This window comes from Monodon monoceros, unplaced genomic scaffold, assembly GCF_005190385.1.
Source record: "Monodon monoceros isolate NGI ecotype Baffin Bay Population unplaced genomic scaffold, NGI_Narwhal_1 Super_Scaffold_16, whole genome shotgun sequence".
Lineage (NCBI taxonomy): Eukaryota > Metazoa > Chordata > Mammalia > Artiodactyla > Monodontidae > Monodon > Monodon monoceros.
In genome coordinates, this window is record NW_021703772.1 from 20461245 (window position 1) to 20486700 (window position 25456).

Below are 25456 nucleotides of genomic sequence, written 5' to 3' on the forward strand. Positions count from 1 at the left end.
CCCCTCTCTCTCAACCGCCCCAGGCTTCTGCACCTGGGGGGACAAAGCGGACTTCATTTTTCTACAAGGGAACCTTGTCACTCACCTCATTTAGATTTCCTCAGGTATGGAAGCGGGGTACATTGTGGGAAGACAAGAGCAGTAAAAATGTCTCTGTGAAGGATGGGACTTCCGAGGGTGTCCGGGAGCAGGCATCTGCCCAAGGGCACTGGGAGGAGGGGCGAGCCGTTCTGACGTCAAAGAGCCTCCAGGGTCCTGACACAGAATGAGATCATGTCTTTTCCTGAAGGAGCGAAGCCCCCCTTGTCCCGAGGGTCTTGTTTAACTCAGGTCACTAGGAGGTTAACCATAGATGAAAGTTCTGTGCTAACAATGAGAATCTTCTCCCTGTTAGGTTTGCCTTAGAACACGTGTGTGTGTGTGTGTGTGTGTGTGTGTGTGTCTCACACACATATGTTCATATATGCACACTTTCTCTGGGTAGAACTTAAATGTGATTACTCTTATCCTTACTTTCTCTCTTTTTTCTATACTTCTTCTGTTCAACAACCATCTTCTTCCCCGTGCTCTCTTTACCCCAGCAAGTTAGACAACTTTAAATCGCATGATTTCCGTGAGAGAAATGAGGGAAGATAATATTTCTATTCCCCTCTTCCCACTAAACCCATCATAGTAAGTCAATCACCCCATAATCAAGTTAAATAGCCAGCTAAGGGAGGCACAAGGCTTTTCGTAATGGTCTGAAGTGTGGGATTCAAGCTTATTGAATGAAAGCCCAAAGGACCTCAATTATGGTGTCCTTAACAGGCCTTACAGGTGCTCATCAAGACCCCCATATCATCTCCAGGTCTGCAGGTAAGACCTCTGAAAATCTCTCTTATACTAGGGGATCTTGAAGAAAAGAGTCAAATCTCTAGCTTTTCAGACTTCCCAGAGCTCCCTTTTTTTTCTCCATATCAGAGGACAGGATTCCTCTTGCTTTAAGATCTACATAATACCTGATCATGTAATTTCACTTTGTCTACAATATCTACACCCTCCTAGATAAAAACTAGCTTTATGCCATTAACTTATGAGTAGAGCAAGTGATACCTGACCATTTTGACCTTAACATAAATTGTTTTTATGGAATATGTCAAGAAACCAATTCAGTTAATCAGTCAACAAGTTAGCATTCTCCCTGACTAGAATGAAGTCTCCAGAAGGTCAAGGACTTCATACACTGTGCTCCTCATCTCCCCATCCATAAGACCCAGAGCAGTATGGGTACATTCCTAGTGGTTTATAGTCATTTAATTGTCCCCCTCGTTAGAATCTCTTGGCCATATCAGTGTTGAAAAACACCCAGCCTGAAGGGTGATGCATGGAATAAAATCATCTGTTCTCATTTTCTTGGCTTAAGAGGCAGGTTTTGGTGCACTAACTCTTCTCCCCAAGATTTACAGGTCTTCTAACTGCATTTTTTGTTGGGCAGAGGAGTTTAGTCATTAGCTCTGCCTGTACAATGGTTTAATTGTTGAAGGACACAGTGGTGACGTATTTAGGATGAAGGGCACTGCATTAGTTTCCTAGGGTTGCTGTGACAAAGCACTATAGACTGGGTGGCTTAAAGCATAGAAGTTTATTCTCTCGTAGTTCTGGAGGCCAGAAGTCTAAAGCCAAGGTGTCAGCAAGGCCATGCTCCGTCTAAGACTCTGGGTAGAATCCCCTCTCGCCTTCTGGTGGTTGCCATTGATCCTTGGCATTCCTTGGCTGCATCTGTCATCACGTTGCATCTTCCCTGTGTCTCTGTCTTCTTAAAAGGAAACAAATTATATTCGAGCCCATGATAAAGATTTCATCTTAACCTGGTTTTATCTGCAAATTCCCATTTCCATATAATGTCACATCCACAGGTAGTAGAGTTTAGGGCTTGATTGTATCTTTTGGAGGGGACTCAATTCAACCCATACCAGGCACTCTGTCTCCTTTTTGTCACATGCCGACTCACTTGCAAGTGAGCACACAGCCATGCATGATCAAGCCTTTCCTGCTTCAGAGGTGATGCTAAGAGGATGGGCTGGACCAGGAGTCCTGAGAGTGGTTTCTGACTGTGCTGATTAGCCATTTAACCATGAGTGGGTCACATATTACCCCCACTTTGGAACAGACAGGGAAACTGAGACCTTGGGAGTTTATCCAGCTGGCCAGACTCACAAAGAAGTTGTGAGGATGGAGTGAAACACACCTGTAAAAATAAATTGTAAAGGGTAGGAAGCTGTACAAAGTGAGGGGACATCCTCCTTCTCCAGGTTGTTTTGGTCTTTGGTGGGAGATGAAGGTACCTATTCAAGAGGGTGGAGTTAGGAATGTTGGGATTTTCCCAGGGACAGATTGCTTTACCTTTTTCCAGTTACTTCCAGAATCCAGAGCTCTTCCATAAAATCCCAGACATGCTTTTCCTGAAACCCTTGTTTTCTTAATCATTATTTCTGGCTGGATTTCCAAGAATATTCTACCTACATGCCTTAGATATATGGACATGACACTTAGTAGGGCTTTTAACCCCATCTCTAGGAGATCCATCTAAGTCAGAATGAGGTTCTATTTCAGGCCCAAGAAAGACTCAAGCCCAATCTTAGAACCTTAGAGCAGTTCAGAGTTCAATGCCATGGAATAGAGATGAATCCCTCTTGCCCACTCTCATTTGCCACCCCTTTTTGCACTTGTCACACTGCACCTGGAGAGATTTTCTTAAATGCAAATCTGATCATGTAACTCCTTCTCACAAGTCATCAGTGGATCCCTGTAACTTACTAGGTAAAATACACATCCTTGTCATGACTTTCGGGTCCTCCACAGCCTGGCCTCTCTCTGCCCCCGAGCCACATCTCTCCCCACACACTTTCTTCTTATCCATGAAGACCTATTTGTAGTTTTCTGTATACCCCAAGATCTCTCATCACTCCTTTCCATTTTATAGTCTCATCTTTCAGTTAGAAAAAAAACAAACAAAACATAACAATGCTTTACCTACAGGAATGGATCATGGTCCTATTTAACCTGGAGAGCCTGTGAATGTAAAGGTTAATTTTTGATTCTTCGTTTTTCTCAATCCCATTTCCCACATTCTGGCTCCACATGAAGGAGACAGATTCTGTGAACTTCCAGGGATCCTGTTTCCTGTGGCTTTTGCTGTGCTGTTGTTGCTGTTGTCAGGCATCCATTAGATTGGAGTCCAGATTATGTGGAACTAGGAGTATGGAGTGAGTGCATGTCCCTGTGTGAACACCCACACAAGTACAATAAATCATGATAAGTGACACCAGCAGCCCCAGTCTGAGTTATCCATGCTCATGGAGAAGGCTCCAGCTCTCGTATTCCCTTCCTTCCCTCCTCTTTCTATTCATTCCATTTCCTCCTCTTCCTCTCCACCACGGCCTCACTTCAGACCTCATCATATCTTAGCTGGACCACTGCAGAAGTCTCCTCCAGGTCTTCCCTGAGCGCTCTGAAATTACCTCTCCTCTTAGGGCAGCATATTTTCCTTTCTTTCTTTCTTTCTTTTTTTTTTTTCCCCTCCACCTCTTTAAGTCCTCATGCTCTTTGGAAATTCCTGTTTCTTTTGCAACTTTTCCACCAGCCCCACCACCGTGCAGATTTAAATAACAAACAAACACAACAAAACAAAGCACTGTAAAGAGGGGCAAGTAGCCAATATATCTTCCCTGTACACTTATCCATAGTCAGTTCCTCAAGATATCAACTAACCACTGTAATGACACCCCCTCACACACACACCAGAAACAGAATTCCCTGTCTGAGTCCCAGCCCCAAGCTTATGCCTTTCCTCAAATAGGAGCCCAGGCATCCAAATCTCTCTACCACAGTCTGTACCTGGCTATATCCAGATCCAGTTGTTTACTCTATGAAGCAGACAGGGACAAACACCTTCGATTTACCTAAAGCACAAACACACACCGAAGACATTTCTACAGCTCTCCCTTAAATCAGTCAGAATTAACAAGGTGTGAGCAAGCAGGCTAACCTTACCCAGAACCTCAGGGTAGACAGTGCAGGCAGGAAATAACTAGTGTGTATCGTAATCCTAAACTTTTGATTAGTGAATCACCCTTGGATCCTCATTCTCTCACGCTTTGGTGTGAAGACTTTGGCCGTGACTCAGCCTGGGAGAGGGTGGGGATGCCCAGAGACAGAGATACCAACCAAGTCTGCCACCAAGGTGGTGCCCCCAAATAGCACAAACTCGACTTCCCAGTAACTTGTACCCTGAGAAATGCAATTTTCACTCTGAGACACACACCTCAGAAAGACTCAGAGGTCTCAGGTGAGATGCCCACAATATGGAAAGTAAAAAAGAAATAAAGAAATAAAAACTCCTGATCCTACAAAGCATTTGCCTGATAGAAGCAAACTGAAAACTTGACAAGTCTCCATGAATTAAGCAGGGCACAAAAATATACCCCTTAAAAAAAAAAACAAAAACAAATAAAAACGACAAGAAAAATCAAATGTATACACCTTTGTTTTGTACAATTAAATGGAAGGCTAAAGCATGAAATAGGAATGTAGACATTAGTTATGTTCTACTACCTACATAAGTGATTTGTTGCAAGTCTTTTAACCTCTCTGAGCCTTCCTTTGATCACCGATATGCAACCCTAATAAACTCAGAGACCCATGTGACTCAGGCTCAGAGAAGTGGCAGATTTAAGAAGGAACATTCCAAAATTAAAAGTAATAAAGATGAAATTCCATTTATTATTCATGACTCTCTGAAGACATTAAAGGGGATGAAAATACATGGTTTTATGAAACACATTCAAATTCTGTTTCCTCTCTAACCTACTTTCTTAACATAGCTTCTCTGGCTCTGGTCTCCAGGGGAAAAATAAAAAGCTTCCTCTTTCACTCCCTACTCATAAATCTTTCTGTCATTTTCATCCTCCCTTCCCACCTCTGAGTACTGTAATATCTAGATCAATTTATCTCTTCTTCCAGCAAAAAGATCTTCCCTCTTGTAAGAGCATAGGAGGTGGAAATTTGACTAGCATATACAGAATTCTTTTTGGTGAGGTTGGATAAAGAATGGGTCTGCAAACAGTCCTAAATTATTGATTTTTAACCTTGCATCATTAATTTTTGTCCCATAACATTAAATATGAGACCTCTAAATTCTCCTTGCTTGTGTTACACATTTGTTATTTAGAACAAATAAGATATTGATTTGGAAAACCATAAATCACATATAGTATTTTTATGTGAATCAGTTCTAAAATGTCTGGCACAATTTCCCTTTCCTGGGTGCCAAGGAAGGCAAAAATATAGAGGATAGGAAGAATTTCTCCTTAAAATAACATGTAAATGATTATTCCTCTGAAATTGTTAAGCATATCCCTCTACTGTTTACTATGCCTTTATCTTACTTTTCCAGTTTTAGCACTCCTAAGGATAAGGTTTTGTTTTGGTAATATTGTGTCTCTGTCAGTGGGAGCCTCCATTAATTAATTAAATAATGTATTCAATTAATGAATATTTATCAATGAAGTTGTGATTTCCTCCCTTAAAAAAAAAAGAAAAAACTCCCATAAGTCAGGTTCTGGGTGTTAAATAACTCATAGCTCTTTCCCTCAAGGAGGGAATCTAGTGGGCGGGGTGAGAATGTAAGCAGACCTTTTAACTCATTGATTCCTGACAGAACAAAGTCAAGGAAAGGGATGGAGATTGAGAGACCAGCCTACTGATGAAGCAGTTGCTGTCTCTAATGCCTAACTCAGATCCTAGTTCTCCTGTGGGCTAACCCAGAGAGAGACCAGCAGCTGTAGTGCATAATGTCGTTTGGCCATGCTTTGGCTATGTATGTACCCCCTCCCTTTTTTGAATCCTACAAGATAGACTGAGAAACACAGGCCACATTTTCCCAGCTTCCCTTGCAGTTAGTTAGAGGTGTCCATGGAGCCCAGTCGTAGCCAGTGGGCAAGTCTGTTGAGGAACTTTGGGAAAGTTTTCCTTTCCTGGTAAGAGAAAAGAGAAATAGAAGAAGGAAAAAAGCTAAAAAATTTCTACACAGCAAAGGTAACAGTCAGCAAAATGAGAAGTCAACCTCTGGAAAGGGAGAAAGTATCTGCAGACTCTATATCTGATGAAGGGTTAATGTCCAGAAGATATAAGGAACTCTTACCACTCAATAGCAAAAACCCCACAAATAACTGATTTTAAAAAGTGGACGTAGGTGTTGACTAGACATTTCTCTGAAGAAGACATACAAACAGCCAACTAATATATAAACAGATGCTCAGCACCACTAATCAACAGGGAGATGCAAACCAAAGCCACAATGAGGTACCACCTCACACCTAAAGGATGGCTATTATCAAAAAAACAAAGATAACAAGTGTTGACAAGAATGTGGAAAAATTGGAACCCTTGTACACTATTTGTGGGAATGCAATTGTGCAATCACTATGGAAAATAGTACAGAGGTGCCTCAAGAAATTAAAATTAGAAGTACCATATGACCCAGCAATCTTATTTCTGGGTATATATCCAAAAGAATTGAAGTCAGCATCACAAGGAGATGTCTGCACTGCCATATTCATGGAAGCATTGTTCACAATAGTCAAGATATGGAAATAATTTAACTGTCCATCAGTGAATGAACGGATAAAGAAAACGTGGAATATACAGACAATGAAATATTACTCAACCTTAAAAAAAAAAAAAAGAAATCCTGCCATCTGTGACAACATAGATGAATCTGGAGGACATTATGCTGAATGAAATAAGTGGTCCCGGGAGGACAAATGCTGCGTGATCCCACTTATAGGAGGAATCTGAAATAGTCAAACTCATAGAAGCAGAGAGTAGAATGGTGGTTACCAGGGACTGGGGGAAGGGGAATGCGGAGCTGTTTGATGAATAAAGTTTCAGTTATGCTAGATGAGTATGCTCTACAGATCTGCTGTACAACAGAGCGACTATACTTAACGATACCGTATTATACAGCAGAGATTTTGTTAAGAAGGTAGATCTCATGTTAAGTGTCTAATAAAAAAAGAAGAAGAAAATCCCAGTTCTGTACCCCTCTCTTTTATTTCTGACCTTTAAGGGCATGATATTCATTTATGCAATGTCCATCTTGCAACCGTCAGGTGGCAAGTTGGAGAATTAAGTCAAATGAGCCCTGGTCCTTGGTGACACTGTTGAGCTACCAAGTCAACCTGGAGAACATCTATCTCAAAAGTAAACAATAACTGTCCATCCTTTAGGCTACTGTTGATGTGTTTATTATTGTTGCTACTTGCAGCTGTATATTCCTCATAAAATATGCAGCTTGTCAGAGCTAGGAGAGACCATAGTGTTTTTGGTTTTTCTTTTTTTTTTTTTTTTGGTTTATCATTTCTTAATTAGTAGTCTACAGTTTACCAAAACAAATATTTATTTCCTTCAGTTTTGCTCTCTGCTACTCTGCAACAGTGCAGAAACTCTCTCTTCTTTCTCTCACTTCTTGGGTTTGTAATGGAGAATTTAAAAGGTTTACGAGGTCTGGAATATAGATGGGTATGAAGCAGCACTAATAATTCTTCTGAAAAGATTTACCCTAAATCAAAGAGTAAGGTGTTTTTATACAATTAAAAGAAAAAAAATATTTGGAGGGTCTTATTCTAGGTTTTAAGCAAACATGCAAACTTCTCAGTTTATGTAGCAACAACCACATTCTTCCCGGTTTCACCGACCTTTGGCAACACTGCCCTTAGGACCACAGAGCCTGCTTACTGGGGAAGAAACCTACAAAGAGAAGATAGGCTCATAAAGGGCAGGCATAGAGAAGAAAACGAGTATTTTGAAGGGTCTTGTAAAAAAGGTGAAAAACCATGGATAATTTCCTTTAAAAATGCACACACACTCAAAATTTTGCATACAAAGTCTGAGAATTTTTTGTCTTCTGGAGGATTATCCATGAATCCAAGTTTAATATCCTCTGTCAAAGTCTTACCAGGGACTCTGAAGAAAAAAAAAAGCATTTTGGTAGAAATATTCATTAGAAGGGGGAACATCTACAAATGGGAATGTGAGTCACTCTACAAAGGACAGAAGAAAAGGACCAATCAGAGTGGCATCGAGGATGGTAGTGAATGGACTTGGCTAGATTCAGGGGGTGGGGCGTTGGCATTGTTTAGAGTCAGGACAGATGGATTGGGGTGTGGTAGAAGCTTGATGAGGGCCCTGAAGCATACACTTATACGGCAATATCAAGCAGGTCCCACAGGGCCATCAAAAGACTCTTATTAGTGCAATTCTTATGAGAGAATAAGCACAATTGTGGGAGTGTGGGGATACGGGCAATGTGGATAGAGTGTAAAACCTGGCTCCTCATGATTGTTGAGTTGGTGTTCCAGAGTTTTCTATATTTTCAAGGGAAGCTAAAATTCTGGATTTTTATGTAAATGTGTCATGGTTTTTAATATAGTATCTCAATTTTTATACTCGGCAGACAAGTAAAATCAGATATGCATGTGGGGTACAGCTCATAGGCCTCCATGTTGAAACTTCCTAACTGAATGCATGCAGCATTGGGTAATAATTTAAAAGAATAGTCAGGAGAATGCATCCAACCTCTAATGCAAATTAAGAATAAGAAATACATACCAGCAATCAGAAAAGTATCATTGAAATATGAACATGCGCTTTCAGAGTGAGTCTTTGTTGGAGAAAACACTTGTTTATATGCTCATAGAAGTATCAATATGCTTACTAAAATTCACTCGAAAAGTCATGGCCACAACATGTTTGTGACAACATTTCATTTTTGTCTGAATCGTATTTTGAGTTAATAAAAATTTCATTACATGAAAAATTCAATCCATAGCACCTTTCATTGCCCCATAACTCATTCACCACACTTGAAACATCCATTTTCAATGTTTGGCTTCCTCCCTGGGGCTAGAGATTTCATGAGGGCAAGCAATTGTGTTTATCTTATTTGCTGCTCTAGCCTCAGTGCTAAGCCCAGCACCTAGTCTATGGTATGTGCTTCATGATTATGTGATGAATGAGTGAAGGAAGGAAGCAAGGAAGCAAGGAAAATTTCTCCTGACTCCCCATCCAGAGCTCCATGCTGCTAGATAAACTTACTCTCTTAAGGACTGAAACAATTAGGGATTCAAAAAGCTGTTTCTTCCCCCCTTGTGTCTCAACTGTATAACATTTCAATTGTTTTTGAAAGCTATGGCTCCAGTCTTGCACTCTACAGCCTTACTTGCTATCTGATTCCAGGACTGGAAGAGATTCAGGGTCTCCCTTCCTCTGTTTAGACCTCAGCTGAATCACCATTCAGTTACATTCTTCAATTCAACATTTACTGAATGCCTGCTATGTGCAAGACAATTTTTTCTTCAATACCCAAATTAGGGTTAATATTCAGTTCAGTGATCATTTTTCAGCCCCAGAGTACCTATCTTATAAATGGATGTTTAATGAATACTTTTTACTTCTACACCAGTTTGGTTCTTGGCATGTGGTCTGTCTAGAAAGCCCAAATTGCACCTTCACAACAGCTGCTTGGCAATTTCAGTCCATTTTCTGACCCAAATCAGTGTGACTAGAGCTGGATCAGTAACCATTCATGTATGACGTGGTTCTAACAGGAGCTCAAATATGCTTCCCCACCAAATCATTAACCCCTGCGAGATGGAGAGGCCAGCTGTCCTATACATTCCACTGTCGTCTCTCCATGATGATGACTCTGTACAACAACAAAGTAGCCAGAGCTCCTGTTTCCTAACTACTGCTTTTGAGCCTGTTCTCCAAGACCATAGTGGTTCTGGGCTGCATGGGACCCTGGGTATAAGTGGGTAAGAAGAGGTTTAGTCACTGCACCAGTGCTGCAAGAGTTCATGTAAGGGGGGATCCACTGGCCAGAAGGACTCTGGGAATCTGATGGCCAAGCCTTTTGTTATGAGCTGAATGTTTGGGTCCCCGCCACCCAGATTTATACGTTGAAGTCCTAACTTGTAATGTAATGGTATTTGGAGGTGTGGCCTTTGGGAGGTACTTAGATTTGGATTAAGTCTTGAAGATAGGAACCTCATGATGGGATTAGCACCCTTATAAAAGAGGAAGAAAGAGAGATTTTGCTTCCTCCAGACCCACACACCAAGGAAAGGCCATGTGAGGGCATAGCAAGAACGTGGCTGTCTACAAGCCTCACCAGACACTGAATGTGGCAATGCTTTGATCTTGAACTCCCCAGCCTCCAGAACTGTGAGAAATAAAGGTCTGTTGTTTAAGCCACCCAGTCTGTGGTATTTTGATGTAGCAGCCCAAGCTGACTAAGACAGCTCTTTCTACCAGTCAATGCTCTTCACATGTGACACTTGCCCTGGGCCGCCCACAGCTCTGCATCACAGCACATTCGAACAGTCCTATTTACTGCACCCACAGATAAGTCATGTCAGTGGTGAAATGGAGCATGTGTCAGAGAGTCCAAGTAGAACCACACATATTCTTAAATTCCCAGCTTTCATTCAGCTTGACTGTTCCCTCTGCCTAGAGTCAGAAATCTTCAAGAACATGGTGTTGGATCCATCTCAGTCTCAAATCTGGGATCCATGGTACAGCTCCATGCTGTCCCTGAATAATTGTTGGTATCAGCTTTCAATATTTTTCCCCATCCTCAGACAGAGCAAGGATAATTATAAGAGGAAGAGGTCAGCCCAGTTGGTGAGGTCCTGTGTCTAGACAGGCTAATAAGTAAAAAGTGTTCCTCTTGGAGGTCCATAACCAGGAAAATAACTTCAAAGATTGATTCTTTTTTTCCCTTCAACAGCCCATGATGCCTTCTCTGAAATCTCCATCCCAGGTTAAGTGGGGAAAAATGCTTCCTCTTGACACTTGGGCCCCTGTTCTGACACAGGACCTGCCAGCCGGGCCAGCTCAGGTTCCACCCTTCTTCCTCAAGGAGGTCCATTCAAAGTCAAGGGCTCCACCTGGTTGGGAGTCTCCTCACCAAGGCTGATCTTTCAAAGAGATTCAGTATGTAGTCTGCAGCAGGGCAAGCTTTGAGGAGGGTCACAATACTCCATTCCTCAATATTTCTCACTAGGTTTTCTAGTGGTCCCTCCTATTTCCTAAAATTCACATAATCCCTTGATCTCTAAGTTGGCCAAGACCTTAAAATCCAGCCACCCATTCTTTCTGCAGGATTCTACCTGCAGAGAGACATTCAGCCTCTGCTTGAAAACTTCTAGCTATAGGGAACTCATAGTTTTTCACTCCATCTTTGTTCAACTCTATTAGAATGCTCTTCTTTTTAATTGAGATGAAATACCTATTCTTTGTAATAACTGATTTTATTGAAGTTTTAGAGTCATGGGTACAAAAATACTCGTAATGGAAGTTAGAGGGAATCCAATTTAGCCCCTTCATTTTCCAGGGAACCCATTCAATGCAGTGAGTTCCCAAATGACATCCCAGGGAAAGTCAGGGTTGTGGACTGGACTCAAATCCAAGCCTTCCGACCATTCCAGATGAGCAGATCACCATACCAGCAATCTCCTGGGACCAAATTCCATCATAAAAGCTATAGCCCTTTGAGACTTAAAGTTCTGGTGTGCAGAATACATGACTTTAAATTGGTTCCTAATTATTACTCTTGTTAAATGTCAGATATTTTCCAAACAGTGCAAAAAGCCTCAGTAAAAGGCCCAAGATGGGCACCAGGAGGTGGAGTGAATAAAGAGGAGATGGAAGATTTGTAGGATAAACCTCCTGTCCAGCGTCCCACTGTGGGAGAACAATGTCCCAGATGGTCCTCCTCTGGTCGACCAGCTCTGTGTACAATTGGGAGCAGGGTCACGGAGGTGGGGACAAGAGAAATCAGCTAAGGCCCAGATGGCAAATCAATAAGAATGGTCTCCTCGATCTGTGTAGGGTTCTCTAGTTAGCAAGATGCTTCCCCATCCATTTTCACATTTGATCCTCACAATCACACAGCAACGTAGACTATGATTATCCCCATTGCACAGATAAAGAAACTGAGCCTCACAGAAGTTAAACATGACTTGAAAGTTCAGAAAATTAGTCACTGGCAGAACAAAGACAAGAACCAAGGCACCCAGACTCCCATTCCAGTGATGTTTTGCTATGATGTACTACCTCAGAAATCCCTGAACGGTAAGATAATAGTAATAGCTAATATTTATTGAACACTTATTATGAGCCATGCATGCTTCTGAGTGCTTTAGTGTTTCAATATATTTCATCTTCCATAATGATGATTTGGGTAAAAATGATTTGGATATAATTTTTATTTCCATTTTGTGGGTAAGGAAACTTAGTCACAGAGATGTTACATAATTTGTCCCAGGATACCCAGCTAGAAAGATACTAAGTCGGATTTCAAACCCAGGAACTCTGAACAACTGCAATGTGTGTCTCTCTGTTGGTTTCCCCGAACTATCAGCCCTGGGCTTCAAGGACAGAGTCCTGAAAATCTCTGAGATCAGGGTTTTTTGTTTTTGTTTTTTTTTTTGAGGTCAGATTTTTGACCCATGAGATCACTTCCAACAAAGTGCACTTGATTTTATCTCCTGATAAAATGCTTTATCTCCTGATAAAACTGGTGATGAGCCAATTTAGAAGGCACTGTGGTCTCAGCCACATCTATAGCTGAAAATCATGAATTTGAAGAGTTAAGCAGATATCTTTTCCTCTCTTCTCTTTCTTTTCCCCTCCCTTTTCCATCAGATTGGAAGGAGTCAGGCTGCCAAGCTAAGTTGAGGAGGAACAACCCTGGGAGCAGCCTGAAAGTTTGGTCAGTTCCTCCCAATGCCCTCTAGATTCATCCAGATCCACATACAGGGCTTCAGGATTAAGCTGAAAGCCTCTGGAAAAGTCCAGAGATGACATGGCTCAGTTGTTCCTGCTTCAGCCTGTCAGTCCCTAGGCCAACAGTCACCAGCTTCACTGTACACCAGCCATCTCTAGAATGAAACGCCAGCCCCTGCCCTCAGTGCGGCATCAGCACAAGAGTCCAAGGCTCACATGTTTGTGTACAAGAACATTATCTTCTCTCTCCTCATTAGGTCTTCATCCCACGCTCCAGATGTCTGTTAAGGACTATAGGGCTCGGGCCAACTCTGGCCTTTCAGAAGCCAGGTCTTGGTCATGACTCGGTTCGCAAAATGGAGAAGAGGTCAAAGGCATACCTATTGGTTATCTATCTCCCTAGTACTCTTCATGTCTGTTCTTCCTTCAGCTTCTCACCTCCTTCAGAATTGCTTGACTCTGCTTTGCCTTGGCTTTGTATCTTAACTTGTTTTACTGCCAACAGTCTCCCTTTGCTCCATCCTAACCACCACTGTCAGAATGATCACTCTAAAGCTCAACTCCAGGCACAGCACTCTGATACTCTAAAATCTTCAGTGGCTCCCCGTTGCCTACCATCTTAACTCTTAATAAATCCTTGATGTGGATTTCCCTCCATAAGTCTTCCCATAATCTGACCACAGCTTGCCTTTCCAGAAAGTCAATCCAACAGATTGTTGCTTTTCCCAGAGGGGGTCAGTGACCATTGAGGGGATTTCCAGGCGCTGAAAAGCAGTTAGAGCAGGAAGTGGCCCAGACCCCTCTTCACTTTACTGAACCACCTGACCTTCCTCTCCTGCACCTCAAGTTTTCCATTCATTCAATGAAGACTTCAGGTCAAATGGATTCAAGGATCACTTCTGGCTCTGAAATTCAGAAGAAGTGGAAGGAGCATAAACCTAGATGTGGGCTCTAAATGAGATGGGAAGACTGGTCAGGGAGTGAATGACTTAGAAGCTCAGGGAATGGGAATTAGCTGTGAGTGAATTGGGGCAAGAAGGGAAGATTTGGGGAAACGTCAAAGTTGGCTGTCCTACCTCAGTACATTAGTGACACACTGGAATCCCCTGGGCACTTTATAAAACACTGAATGGAACCTGGGTCCTACTCCAGAGATTCTGATTCAATTAGTGTAGAGTACAACCTACTCATTGGGTTTTTAATAGCTCCCTGGGTGATTCTAATGTGCTGCAGAGTTTGAGATCACAACCCTAAGTGAAGGGCAGGCACAGAGGGGCAACAACACAACCTTTATTAGAGGGAAGTGTTGCTCACATCAGAGTTCAGAGGGCCTGGCCCAAGGAGGCAACCTGTGCAGCAAAATGAACTTGCAAACCCTATTCCCCTCTAGCAACTGGTGAATATTTTCCTCACCTTCTCGGGCCAAGTCCATTGGGTTCACTCAGAGAAACCTCACGGTGAGAGGACTCCCTCTACCATCACCTCTAGTTCATGAATGCCAGTCCCTTCCAGCTCTCTGTGTCCAGGACTGAGTGGAGCTGTGGGTTCCACCTGAGGTGTGAAGGTGGATATTACCAACCATGATGTGGGCTCAGGTCTCAGCAGGTTGCGTCATCCCAGCTCACCTGAAAGCATATTTATTTTTAGATTTGCTGGCATCACATGCGGGTGATAAGACTGCGATATCTATCAGGCTGGTGACATTTTCTTCCTCCACCATCTTCAGTGAACCATGAAGATGAGCCATGATGTTGAGCCATGCTGCGGAAGCCGGGTGACTGATCTTAGCAATGCTCTAAAAAGAGTCGTTGCTGAGGGCCGCCCCTTCCAGACGCATGGAGCTGTGCTCTTTCTCAGCCAAGGGTAAGGACTGCTAGATCTGCTCTGCAACTGAAGTGAGTGGGGTGCCAGCCAGCTGTTCCTGGTCAGAGGGTGGGGACCAACCCAGAGAGTGAGGGTCAACACAGGGGATGTTGTACACCAGAGAATGAGGTCAACACAGATAGTAGGGGTCAACCCAGAGAGTGGAACCAAATCCGTGCATTTTCAACTTCACTGCAAAGGTTTCATATTAAAATCTTTGAAAAGTGGTTACCAGAAAATTGTTGGTCAATGTTTTAAAAAATAAAGTGGACATAACAGCAACCCAGGACGAGCTCCATTCTTTGTTCTTTTTGAGCCTTCCAGGCATGCCCTCTGAAATTTTACACCTTTATTTGGGGTGTTTGAGATATATCTGCCTTTTGTCCTCCATAGATAGTACCCATTCTTTTCTACTCTGCTTTATACATCCTCAAATGTATGGACTGCATCAGTTACCTTATGCTTGATGGCTTCTGGTTGGATTTAGCCACTGGGGATATCAACAGGAGATTAGAGGGAGAGAGCAGAGTGATAGCTGGGTGTTTAATGTTGTAGACAGCTGTATTTCTCCATTAAAGCTTGTAACTCCTATAAGGCTATTTTTCCTCTGTTTTCTAGTATCCACTCCCTTCTCTTGCTCCTTCATCACTCCTGGATACGACTAACCTGGAGGATACGGCACCATTCTTCACTACTTTTGAAAATCATGCCAGGGTCTCCGGAAACAGCTCGTTCTTAAATTCTCCTTTCCTACTTGGACCTTGAATGATACAAGAAGTGTGTGTGTGTGTGTGTGTGTGTGTGTGTGTGTGTGTGCGCGCGCGCGCGCGCGCGCGCGCACTCAAGTGCTATTGTTCGGGAACACAAGCTTGCTTAGGTCAGAGTAGAAATGTGCTCTCTAAGGAAATTCTCTGGGTGAGGAAAAGCAGTCTGTCCCGACACTATCCTGTGTCCTTCCCCCCTACAGCCTCCCTGGCTGATTTGCATGACCACTAACATGCTTTTTCCCAGTTCTCCCTCTTTTTTAAGACTCTCTCCCAAGTAAGGACAAAAGTCCTTTCCTCATTTCTCTGACCACAGTTAAGCCAGAAGGACACTATCTATTATCGCTAAGCATTAACTCACAGAAAACAAAAATGTCCTTATAGTATACTGCTTTTTTGGTCTGGCTTCTCCACGGAGAAGATGCCAAGATGGGTTTAAACATGCAAGGACTTTATAAGGGGAAATGCCTCTGTGAAAGGAAATCAGAAAAGACCTAGAGAAGGCTGGGAGAGCCTGCAGACCAGAAAGCAAGTCTAATCCTTTGTGAAGGAGAGAGGAAAGGAGTGTTGGGGTAAAGCGTCCTAGATTGTCCGGAAGTCTAAGAAAGTTTTGGCAAAGCCGTTTGGGAATCGCTGAGCTGAAATGAGCTGACAGAGCAATCCTGGGACTCCTAGAAATGTATCTGTCTTAGTCCCAGTGCACTGAACCATTAGCTGGGAGCAACGTGTGAGAGGCTTGGCCTCGGAGCAAACACAGTGATGGATTTTGTTTATTTATTTTAAATTTTACTCAGTTGAATTTTCTTTTTTTATTATTTTTTAATTTTATTTATCTTTGGCTGCGTTGGGTCTTCGTTACTGTGAGCAGGCTTTCTCTAGTTGTGGCATTGGGGGCTACTCTTCTTTGCGGTGCACAGGCTTCTCATTGTGGTGGCTTCTCTTGTTGCAGGGCACGGGCTCTAAGCGAGTGGACTTCAGTAGTTGTGGCAAATGGGCTCAGTAGTTGTGGCTCTAGAGCTCTAGAGTGCAGGCTCAGTAGTGGTGGTGCACAGGCTTAGTTGCTCCATGGCATGTGGGGTCTTCCCAGACCAGGGGCTCGAACACCTGTCCCCTGCATTGGCAGGCAGATTCTTAACCACTGAGCCACCAGGGAAGCCCCAGTGATGGATTTTAGAATGCAGCATCCAAGGCCCTCAGTCAACTAAGCTTCCTACAGTAGGAGATCTGTGAGACACAGCCACATGGCCACCACAGCTACATTTTGTTATCGTGAAGAAAGCTATTGTCGCACTGTTACAATTCTGCTAATTTATCATGCCAAGCCATGCCATATAATTCTAAAAGATTCAGTACATACAGATGGAGTCAATATTCCTGCCATCCCTGAGCTATACCGGCAACAAAGACAGACTTTGAGACAACCCTAGTACTTAATGTTAGCCCTGGGTTATAGATCATATCACCTTCATTAAGAAAACTAAAGTTCTGAGAATTGAGCCTTTTATTTACTTCTTGGTTCCTTCCTTTATTAAAAAGCATAAATTGTCTATTATATCCTTAACACCATGTCAGTTACTGTGGCTACCACAATAAAAAAGAAACTGTTTCTGTCTCCAAGGGTCTTGTTATCTAGGAGAAAGATGGAAAGACATAGATAGATATAGATTTATTATACAGATATATGCAGTAAAGTGTTACAGGGTCATAATGTCTATACAGGCTATGAGGGACTGGAGCAAAAAAAAAAAAAAAAATAGTCAAGTGCACCAGTAGAGAGTATGGAAGTCCTTAGAGAGAAGTTTAACCTCATGCCAAGTCTTTGAGGGTCTACCAGATGGACACAGACCTACCACTACAGATGTGGGACAGAACTACCAGGCAGAGAGAGTCATGAAAACAAGTATGAGGTTTGACCCATGTGGGAAGTTGCAACAGTTTGGAATGATAGCAACGTAAGAAATGCATAGGGAGTAGGCTGTAGAAGAGAGATTGGAGAGGGGTGAAGTTAGAGACAAGGCAGGGGTTGGATTGGGAAAAAACATGCAAGGAAGAAGTCTGAAATGTAACCATCATACCACAGATTGTAAATTGAGAAATGAGGTGATCAGATTTACACTGAAGGAAGATCTCCCTGGCTACAGGATGGAGAAGGGATTGAGGAGATCAGAGTGGACACGAGGAAACCAGGTTGGTAACACTGAAAGGCCAGCAAGAGATAAGGCCTTAAATGAACCCAGGTAGAAGCAGTGGTTCTAGAGAAGAAGGTATGTGGTCAAGAAATGATGGGGACACAGCATCAATCATACTCTGATTGATAGGATGTGAGGAGGGGAGGTGAGTGTGAGAAAGATATTAGCGTGGTAGACGTGATGCCCTGTGGGGGTCCATGGTAAAGAAAGAAAGATACTGTTATTAACTGTGGCAGACAGAAATCTAAGATGGCCCCAACATCCTCGCCCTCTGGCATCCACACACTGTAGAATTCCTCCCAACTTGAGTGTGTGTGGGACTTGTGAGTATGATGAGGTGTCACTCCTGTGATTGTTACGTTATAGGGCAAAGGTAAATGGACTTTCCCAGAGGTAATTAAGGAACTTAATCAGTTGGCTTTCTTAAATGCTTTATTTTATTTTATTTTTTCTAGTATTACTGAGATATAATTGACATATTATTAAGCACTGTGTAAGTTTAAGGTGTACAGCATAATGATTTCACTTACATACCTCGTGAAATGATTATCACAATAAGTTTAGTGAACATCATCTCATATAGAGAAATCTAAAAAACAGAATTAAAAAACAGAAAACACTTTTTCCTTGTGATGAGAACTCTTAGGATTTACTTTTTTAACAATTTTCATATATAACATAGTGTTAATTATATTCATCATGCTGTATATCACATCCCTAGTACTTATTTATCTTATAACTGGAAGTTTGTACTTTTTGACTGACTTTATCTAATTCCTCCTCCCTCACCCCCTGCCCCTGGTAACCACAAATCTGATCTCTTTTTCCATGAGTTTCTTTGTATGTTTGTTTTGAAGTATAATTGACCTACAACACTCTGTTATTCCCTGTTACACAGCATAGTGATTCGATATTTCTATAAACTTCAAAACAATCTCCATGAGAAGTCTAGTTACAATATATCACCAAACAGAGATTCCGCATAGTTGTTGACTATATTCCGCACATTACACATTTCATACCTATGACTTGCATAGTTTGCAACTGGATGTTTCTATCTCTTAATCTCCCTCACCTACTTCTTTCCTCCTTTCACTCAGTCGGTTGGCTTTGAGTTAATTAAGAGGGAGATTATCCTGGATGGGCCTGGCCTAATCAGATGAACTCTTTAAATCAGGGTTTATAACAAGGGCCTACTGTATGGCACAATGTTATTTGGCAGCCTGGATGGGAGGAGAGTCTGGGGGAGAATGGATACATGTATATGTGGCTGAGTTTCTTTGCTGTGCACCTGAAACTATCACCGCATTGTTAACCGGCTACACTCCAATATAAAATAAAAAGCTAAAACTAAAACAGTGTTTAGAAGTTAGAGATGCTTTCTCTTGTTGACCTGGAAGAGGCAAGCCACTGCGAGTTCTATAGCTGCAAAGAAATGAACTCTGCCAACACTCATGTGAACTTGGAAGAGGACCTTTGTCCTCAGATGAGACCCTAGCCCTGCCTGAAATCTCAGTTGCAGCCTTGTAAAACCCTGAGACAAGGACCCAGTGAACTTGTGCCTGGATTACTGACCCATGAAAACTGTGAGCTAATAAATAATCGGCATTCATTTAAGCTGCTCAATTTGAGGTAATTTTTTAATACAGCCATAGAAAGCCAATACGCTGATAATCACCATGAACAAAATAATCTTAATGTAATGTCTTTTATGCTCTCCAGGTAGCTTTTATGAGCAGAAAATGTTAGTCAGAGGTCATTTTAAAATTAAATTTTAAAAATATTCTATTAATTAAGGGTCCACATTCAAAAATCTAGTTTTTCGTTAATCTATTACTTTTGATTTATACATCTTACAGTTCTCATTATGGAGCTAGTGAGTTTAACCATCACTTTTTAAGGAGATTTGATCCCAGTTACAAACTTATTAAAGAAAACAGCCTGTGCTGCATTGATAAATTTAATATATTGGATTTCACTTAAAAGAACTTTGATTGTCCAATAAATTTTCTCAATTACTTAAATGATTCTTATAAATCTAATAAATTAACCTTTTAAAATAGTGATTAAGTTTTCTTAATTATTTGAATATGATATAAACTAAGATTTCAACCAAAACTCATATCTAAATTAATCATTCAATTACGTATTGTAAATTGAAGTTACAAGGTTAGTCTGTAATTCTAATAGACCAAATTCCCTTAAATATGATAAGAACATAAAGTATCAAAAATGCACAGATTTCTAAATACAAAAATATTAATAATATGAATTTATTATCTAAATATTCTACCCTTAATTCTAAATCTTTTTAAGTAGTTATTAAAAGATACTTATATATGAAAGAAAGAAATATATCATCACAAACAATTTTGGAGGAGGGTCCTTCTCAAGTGATTGAGCCTGCACTGTGGTCAGTGACATAAACCAGAAGGGGAGATCTGGAGATGCTGATGTCCAGAGAGAGTTCTTGTGACCCTGCCTGCCAAGGGGAGTACTTTTTATCATCCCAAGTTTTGAGTTCCATAAATTAGAGAAGGTGTTTTCACACCATCCATATCCTGGTTTTAAGTCATCACTAATTCTTCCACCTGCACATGGATGGAGTCTGCAATCCCAGCCCAGGAGTCATGTTATGACAGAGAATGGATCTTGGATCAGGGATGGGACCTTCAAGTCACTCTGCTCCTGCTCATTCTTGGCAAGAATTTCCCTTTCTATCCATACCAGCACCCAGCCCTTAGGTCCCTGGTGGAAGAAAGGGACCAAAGAGGTGCAAAGCAGGAGGGATAAACTGAAAAGGACTTGGTCCGGAAAAGCACGTGGAGAGCTGGGCTGTTCTGTTTTTCCTTTGGGATCTGGAAATGTAGGGAGAAGCTGTATGTATTATTTGCAGACTTATTAATGGGCTAGGTCCCATGGTTGAATTCCCAGCCAATCACTCAGCCTTGCTCTGAGAAATAGTTCCCTTCCCCCACTCCCGCTCCCTTCCTTTTTGTCCATACAATCCTGTCCAAGTTAGTACAGACACCTAGGGTGGCAACATTCATTTACTCTCTGACATACACCCCTCTGCCTCTCCCACTGGCAAATGCTTTAGGTTTGCCAGGAGCCCAGTGAGCTTTGGGTAACCCCAGAGATGCGAGTCCTTCTTGGAAAATGATGTCTTAAACATGTGTGTGCACAGCCTTGCCATCTCTTTTTTGTCTCCGTTTCTCTCCTATTCCCCACTCTCCTTTTTGTCTCCTTTTTGTCTTCTCTCCCTTTATTTTGGTCTCTTACCCTCTCTTTCTCTCATTCTCCTTCCTCACTTTTTTCTTCCTTTTTTTCTCCTATTCTTCTGCACTAGGATATACATATTTTTGGATTTCATTTTTTAAGGAGAACAGTGGGGAGATGGGTAAGTTTGTATTAGTGTCAATAAAAATAGTCAAGCTTGCGAGACATTGCTATGTAATAGGCATAGTGATAAATATCTGACATGTGTTACCACTTGATCTTCAAAACAATCTTGGTTGATTGATTGATATATATTGTTCCTATTTTCCATAGGTAGAAACTGCAGCTCAGAGAGGGTACTTAGTTTTTCCAGAGTTACTAAGTATGGTTTAATCACATGTCCCAGGAGGACTGACTCTAGCATCACACTCTGAATCACTTTCCCTTGGCAACCCAAGGCCAATTACCCACTCCATGTGACTAGATGGCTTCAATATTATTTCCCTGACATCCTTGCCCCTTGAAGCCAGGGCGCAGCCAGGTGTCCATATCTCTGTACCTCACCCTTAGCCTCTGCACAGACTATGCCCACTAATGGAAAATCTAGAGATTATTTTATTTCGAGAAGAGTGTTTATTAAACCCACCCTAAAAAGCCAGAGCTCCTCTTTACTCATGCTTGCTGACATGTGTTGGAAACTAAGTAACCTGCTCTAGTACAGAGTACAGGGATGCTATCTAAAATGTGAGCAGACAGGGTAAAAGAGGGGAGTGGGTATTGGTGGATGGGCTGAGATTCAAAAAGTCTTGCAAGCTGGGGTGAGGATAAGTGAACTGCATAGCTACAGTCTCTGCCACAAGGAAATGTTTGGTGACCAACTGTGTATTTTAGGGGTGGCAGATGGTCCCCAAAGCATCATGCCTCCTTGTGTAGTCCTTATCACACTGACTCTGAGCTTGGCCATGTCACTTGCCCTGGTCAAGAGATGACATCAAGTGACACAAGCAGAGGCATGGTAAGCTCTTAAACAGACGCTTTCCTTTCTAAACTTAGCCAATAGGTAAAGAATCCCAGACTATCCTGCTGGAGAAAGAGGCCATGTGGGAAACTGAGGCACCCCAACAAACATCCAAGGCCTCAGACACAAAAATGAGGCCATTTTGGATGCTTCAGCCCCAGGTGGGAAGTCCCAGGGGACACCATGTAGAGTGGAGATAAGTCATCCCACTGAGCCTTGCCCAGATTCCTGACCCACAGAACAATGTGCAATAAAGTAGTTGTTTTAAGTCACTGAGTTTTGGAGTAGTTTGTTCTACAGTCATAGATAGCTGATGTAGGATCCTGAAAAGTTAAGTGCTCAATGATTGATCCACAGGTTTTTTCCTACCAATTTCTCATCCTCTCCAAGGACATCTCTAACCAGCTTCTCCTCATCTCTCCTGTAGAAGAAATAAGGGCTCATGAAATGAAAAGCAGAATAGAGAGGGGCTTTCCCAGTAACTTATGGTACCCCCTGGGCCCTCCCAAGCAATGCACAGTAACATTATAGACCAAAGAGGTCAAATCATTTTTTGGAAAAAAAGGTCTCTTTTGACTTCCAGAGGCCCTGAGCTGACGGAAGTGCTGGGAATTTCCTGTGGTGCCCTGAGTAGTGAGAGGGTCTTCAGTCCTTGCAAAGAGCAGGGAAGAGGTGTCTTCTTCAGCTATGCTATCCCCACTGGAGATCCTCACAAGCCCCAAGGAGAAGTGTGGCAGAGGGTAAAGGAGCAGCCTGGGGTGAAAAGGACATGGCTTGGAGATCCCTTTGATGACACTTTGAGATCTACACACAGATTGGTTGGGTGCTAGACCTCCAGGGAGATGGTAGATTGCTCTTGGAGAGGTGGAGGACATCATTAAAAGGAAACTGTGAGAGAGGACTAGTTAATCAGTAGGTAGCAATGTCTGTCCACTCAATATAGTAAATGTGTCCTTGTCCCATGAGTGTGAGCAGCTCAGGACAGGAACCATATGTTAATCACCTTAGATACACAGTACTACCACGGGCCTGGCATCATGCCCTCATGCAGGCCGTTTCACTTCCTGTCTCTACTTTCTCACCTGTGGAATGAGGTAGCTGAACAAGATACTCCCCAAATTCCCTTCTGATGTTAACTATCTTGGTCTTCCACAGAGAAATGTGCAGCCTGGGGTTTCATTTCATTCGTTCTGCAGGTAAAGGGCTGATCTCTTTCCCAGCACACTAGCAGGTTAAACTGGAAAGAAAAGAGAGGGAAAACCACAGATTGGCCCTTTCCTTCCTGGGGGCTTCCCCAGATGGAGGCCCAAGAGAGGAAGAGGCAGGACTCCTTCTTCAGCGTGGGGTCTGTAGCCTCAGCCTGCTGAGCTTTGGCTGGGATGCATCCCCAGCAGGGTAAAATGGGGGTTCTCATCAGCGTGGGAGAGGAAAGAAGGCAGGTGGAGTCTGTACCGGGTCAGGAAAGTCACACAAGCATCCCAAGCAGCTGAGACAACAAGAACCCACTGAGGAGAAGAAGCACATCAGAGGAGATGGGCCCAGCAAGCCCATGAATGAAAAAGTTGGGGAGGGTAGCAGAGGCCAGTTTCACAGGCAAAGCCTTTCCTAAGGGGGAGGAGGCAGGAATGAGAAGCAAGGTGGTGAGGCTCAGAGCCCCTGAGACAAATGAAAGTATTTGCAAGCCCATGGCAAAGAATGTGAGGAGAAATCAATAATGTCACCCAGTGGTGGGAGGTCACAAACCCGTGTCAGCAGCGGCAGAAAGAATAGAAAGAGGCAATGCAGGCGGGCAGGTTCAAAGGCTGAAGAGAAACAGGCAATAGAACTGCTGTCTCAGATTTCCCCTGCAGAAAGGTCCTGAAGATGAAGTCATGACATTTGAGACATAATTTAACATCACAAATGTGAGTTATACTCTGTCCCTTATACATGACATTTGAGACATAATTTAACATCACAATTGTGATTTATACTCTGTCCTTTTTTTTTCTTGGTATTTAAAAGATTTAATACAGGGGAAAAAAAGTATTATATAGTGGTACCAGTTCTTAATACAAATTAAGCATAGTTTATATTATTTCAAAAGTTATTCACATTATTTTCGATACCACAGTCATACGGAACAAGTTCTTGACACACAAAATTTGTATAATTTCAGTATATAAAAACAAAAATTTAAACATAGGTCATTCAGAAATTTAGAAAGTTTAGAAAGTTTTAAAATGCATGGAGATATGTACAACCAAAAGGAGAAAAAAAATGTATGTCTGTACATATTTTAAAGAAACAAACTGATCTGACTCAAACTTGTACGTCACACTCTCAATCAAAAAAGTATACATAACTGGACTGAAAGCAAACTAGAGGACTGAAACAGTACTAAATATCATAGCATCATAGCTTAGTGCTTTATGATTTGCAGCCCATTTCATTTTATCTTTATAGTTGCTTGGGGAAATCAGAAGGACAGGTCATCAACTTCATTTACTGATAAGGGAATGAAGCCCTAAAATGATTGAGGGACTCACCTAGGTCACTCTGCAGCCAGGGACCCAGGGAAATAGATGTATACTTGGTACCAGAGGACCCCCCTCCCAGGTTCTGCTACTAGGTCGACCCAGGAATTCACTGCTTTTAAAAAATTACCACTTTTTAAAAAATATACTGAAATAAATATATTCACATGACTTATATTTCCTTACCACTATGATTTCTTACACAATTAAAATTTGTGAGTAATATTTATGTGAATAAAAACAAACTAAATGCTGCAAACCATTGTGAGTGGGGCCATTGTATTACTCTAATTATAGAAAGAAAATTTGAAGGAGGACCTACAAGATGGTGGGGGAGTAAGATGTGCAGATCACCTTCCTCCCCACAGATACACCAAAAATACATCTACATGTGGAACAACTTCTACAGAACACCTACAGAATGCTGGCAGAAGACCTCAGACTTCCCAAAAGGCAAGAAACTCCCAACGTACCTGGCCATGTGGCTGACAGGGTCTTGGTGCTCCAGCCGGTGTCAGGCCTGAGTCTCTGAAATGGGAGAGCTGAGTTCAGGACTTTGGTCCACCAGATACCTCCCGACCCCTTGTAATATCTCCCAGAGATCTCTATCTCAATGCTAAGACCCAGCTCCACTCAATGACCATCAACCTCCAGTGCTGGACACCCCATACCAAACAATTAGCAGGACAGGAACACAACCCCACCCATTAGCAGAGAAGATGCCTAAGATCATAATAAGTTCACAGACACCCCAAAACCACCATCAGATGCAGTCTTGCCCACCAGAAAGACAAGATCCAGACTCATCCACCAGAACACAGGCACCAGTCCCCTCCACCAGGAAGCCTACACAACCCACTGAACCAACCTTAACCACTGGGGGCAGACACCAAAAACAATGGGAACTATGAACCTGCAACCTGCGAAAAGGAGACGCCAAACACAGTAAGTTAAGCAAAATGAGAAGACAGAGAAACACAGAGCAGATGAAGGAGCAAGACAAAAACCCACCAGACCATACAAATGAAGAAAATAGGAAGTCTACCTGAAAAAGAATTC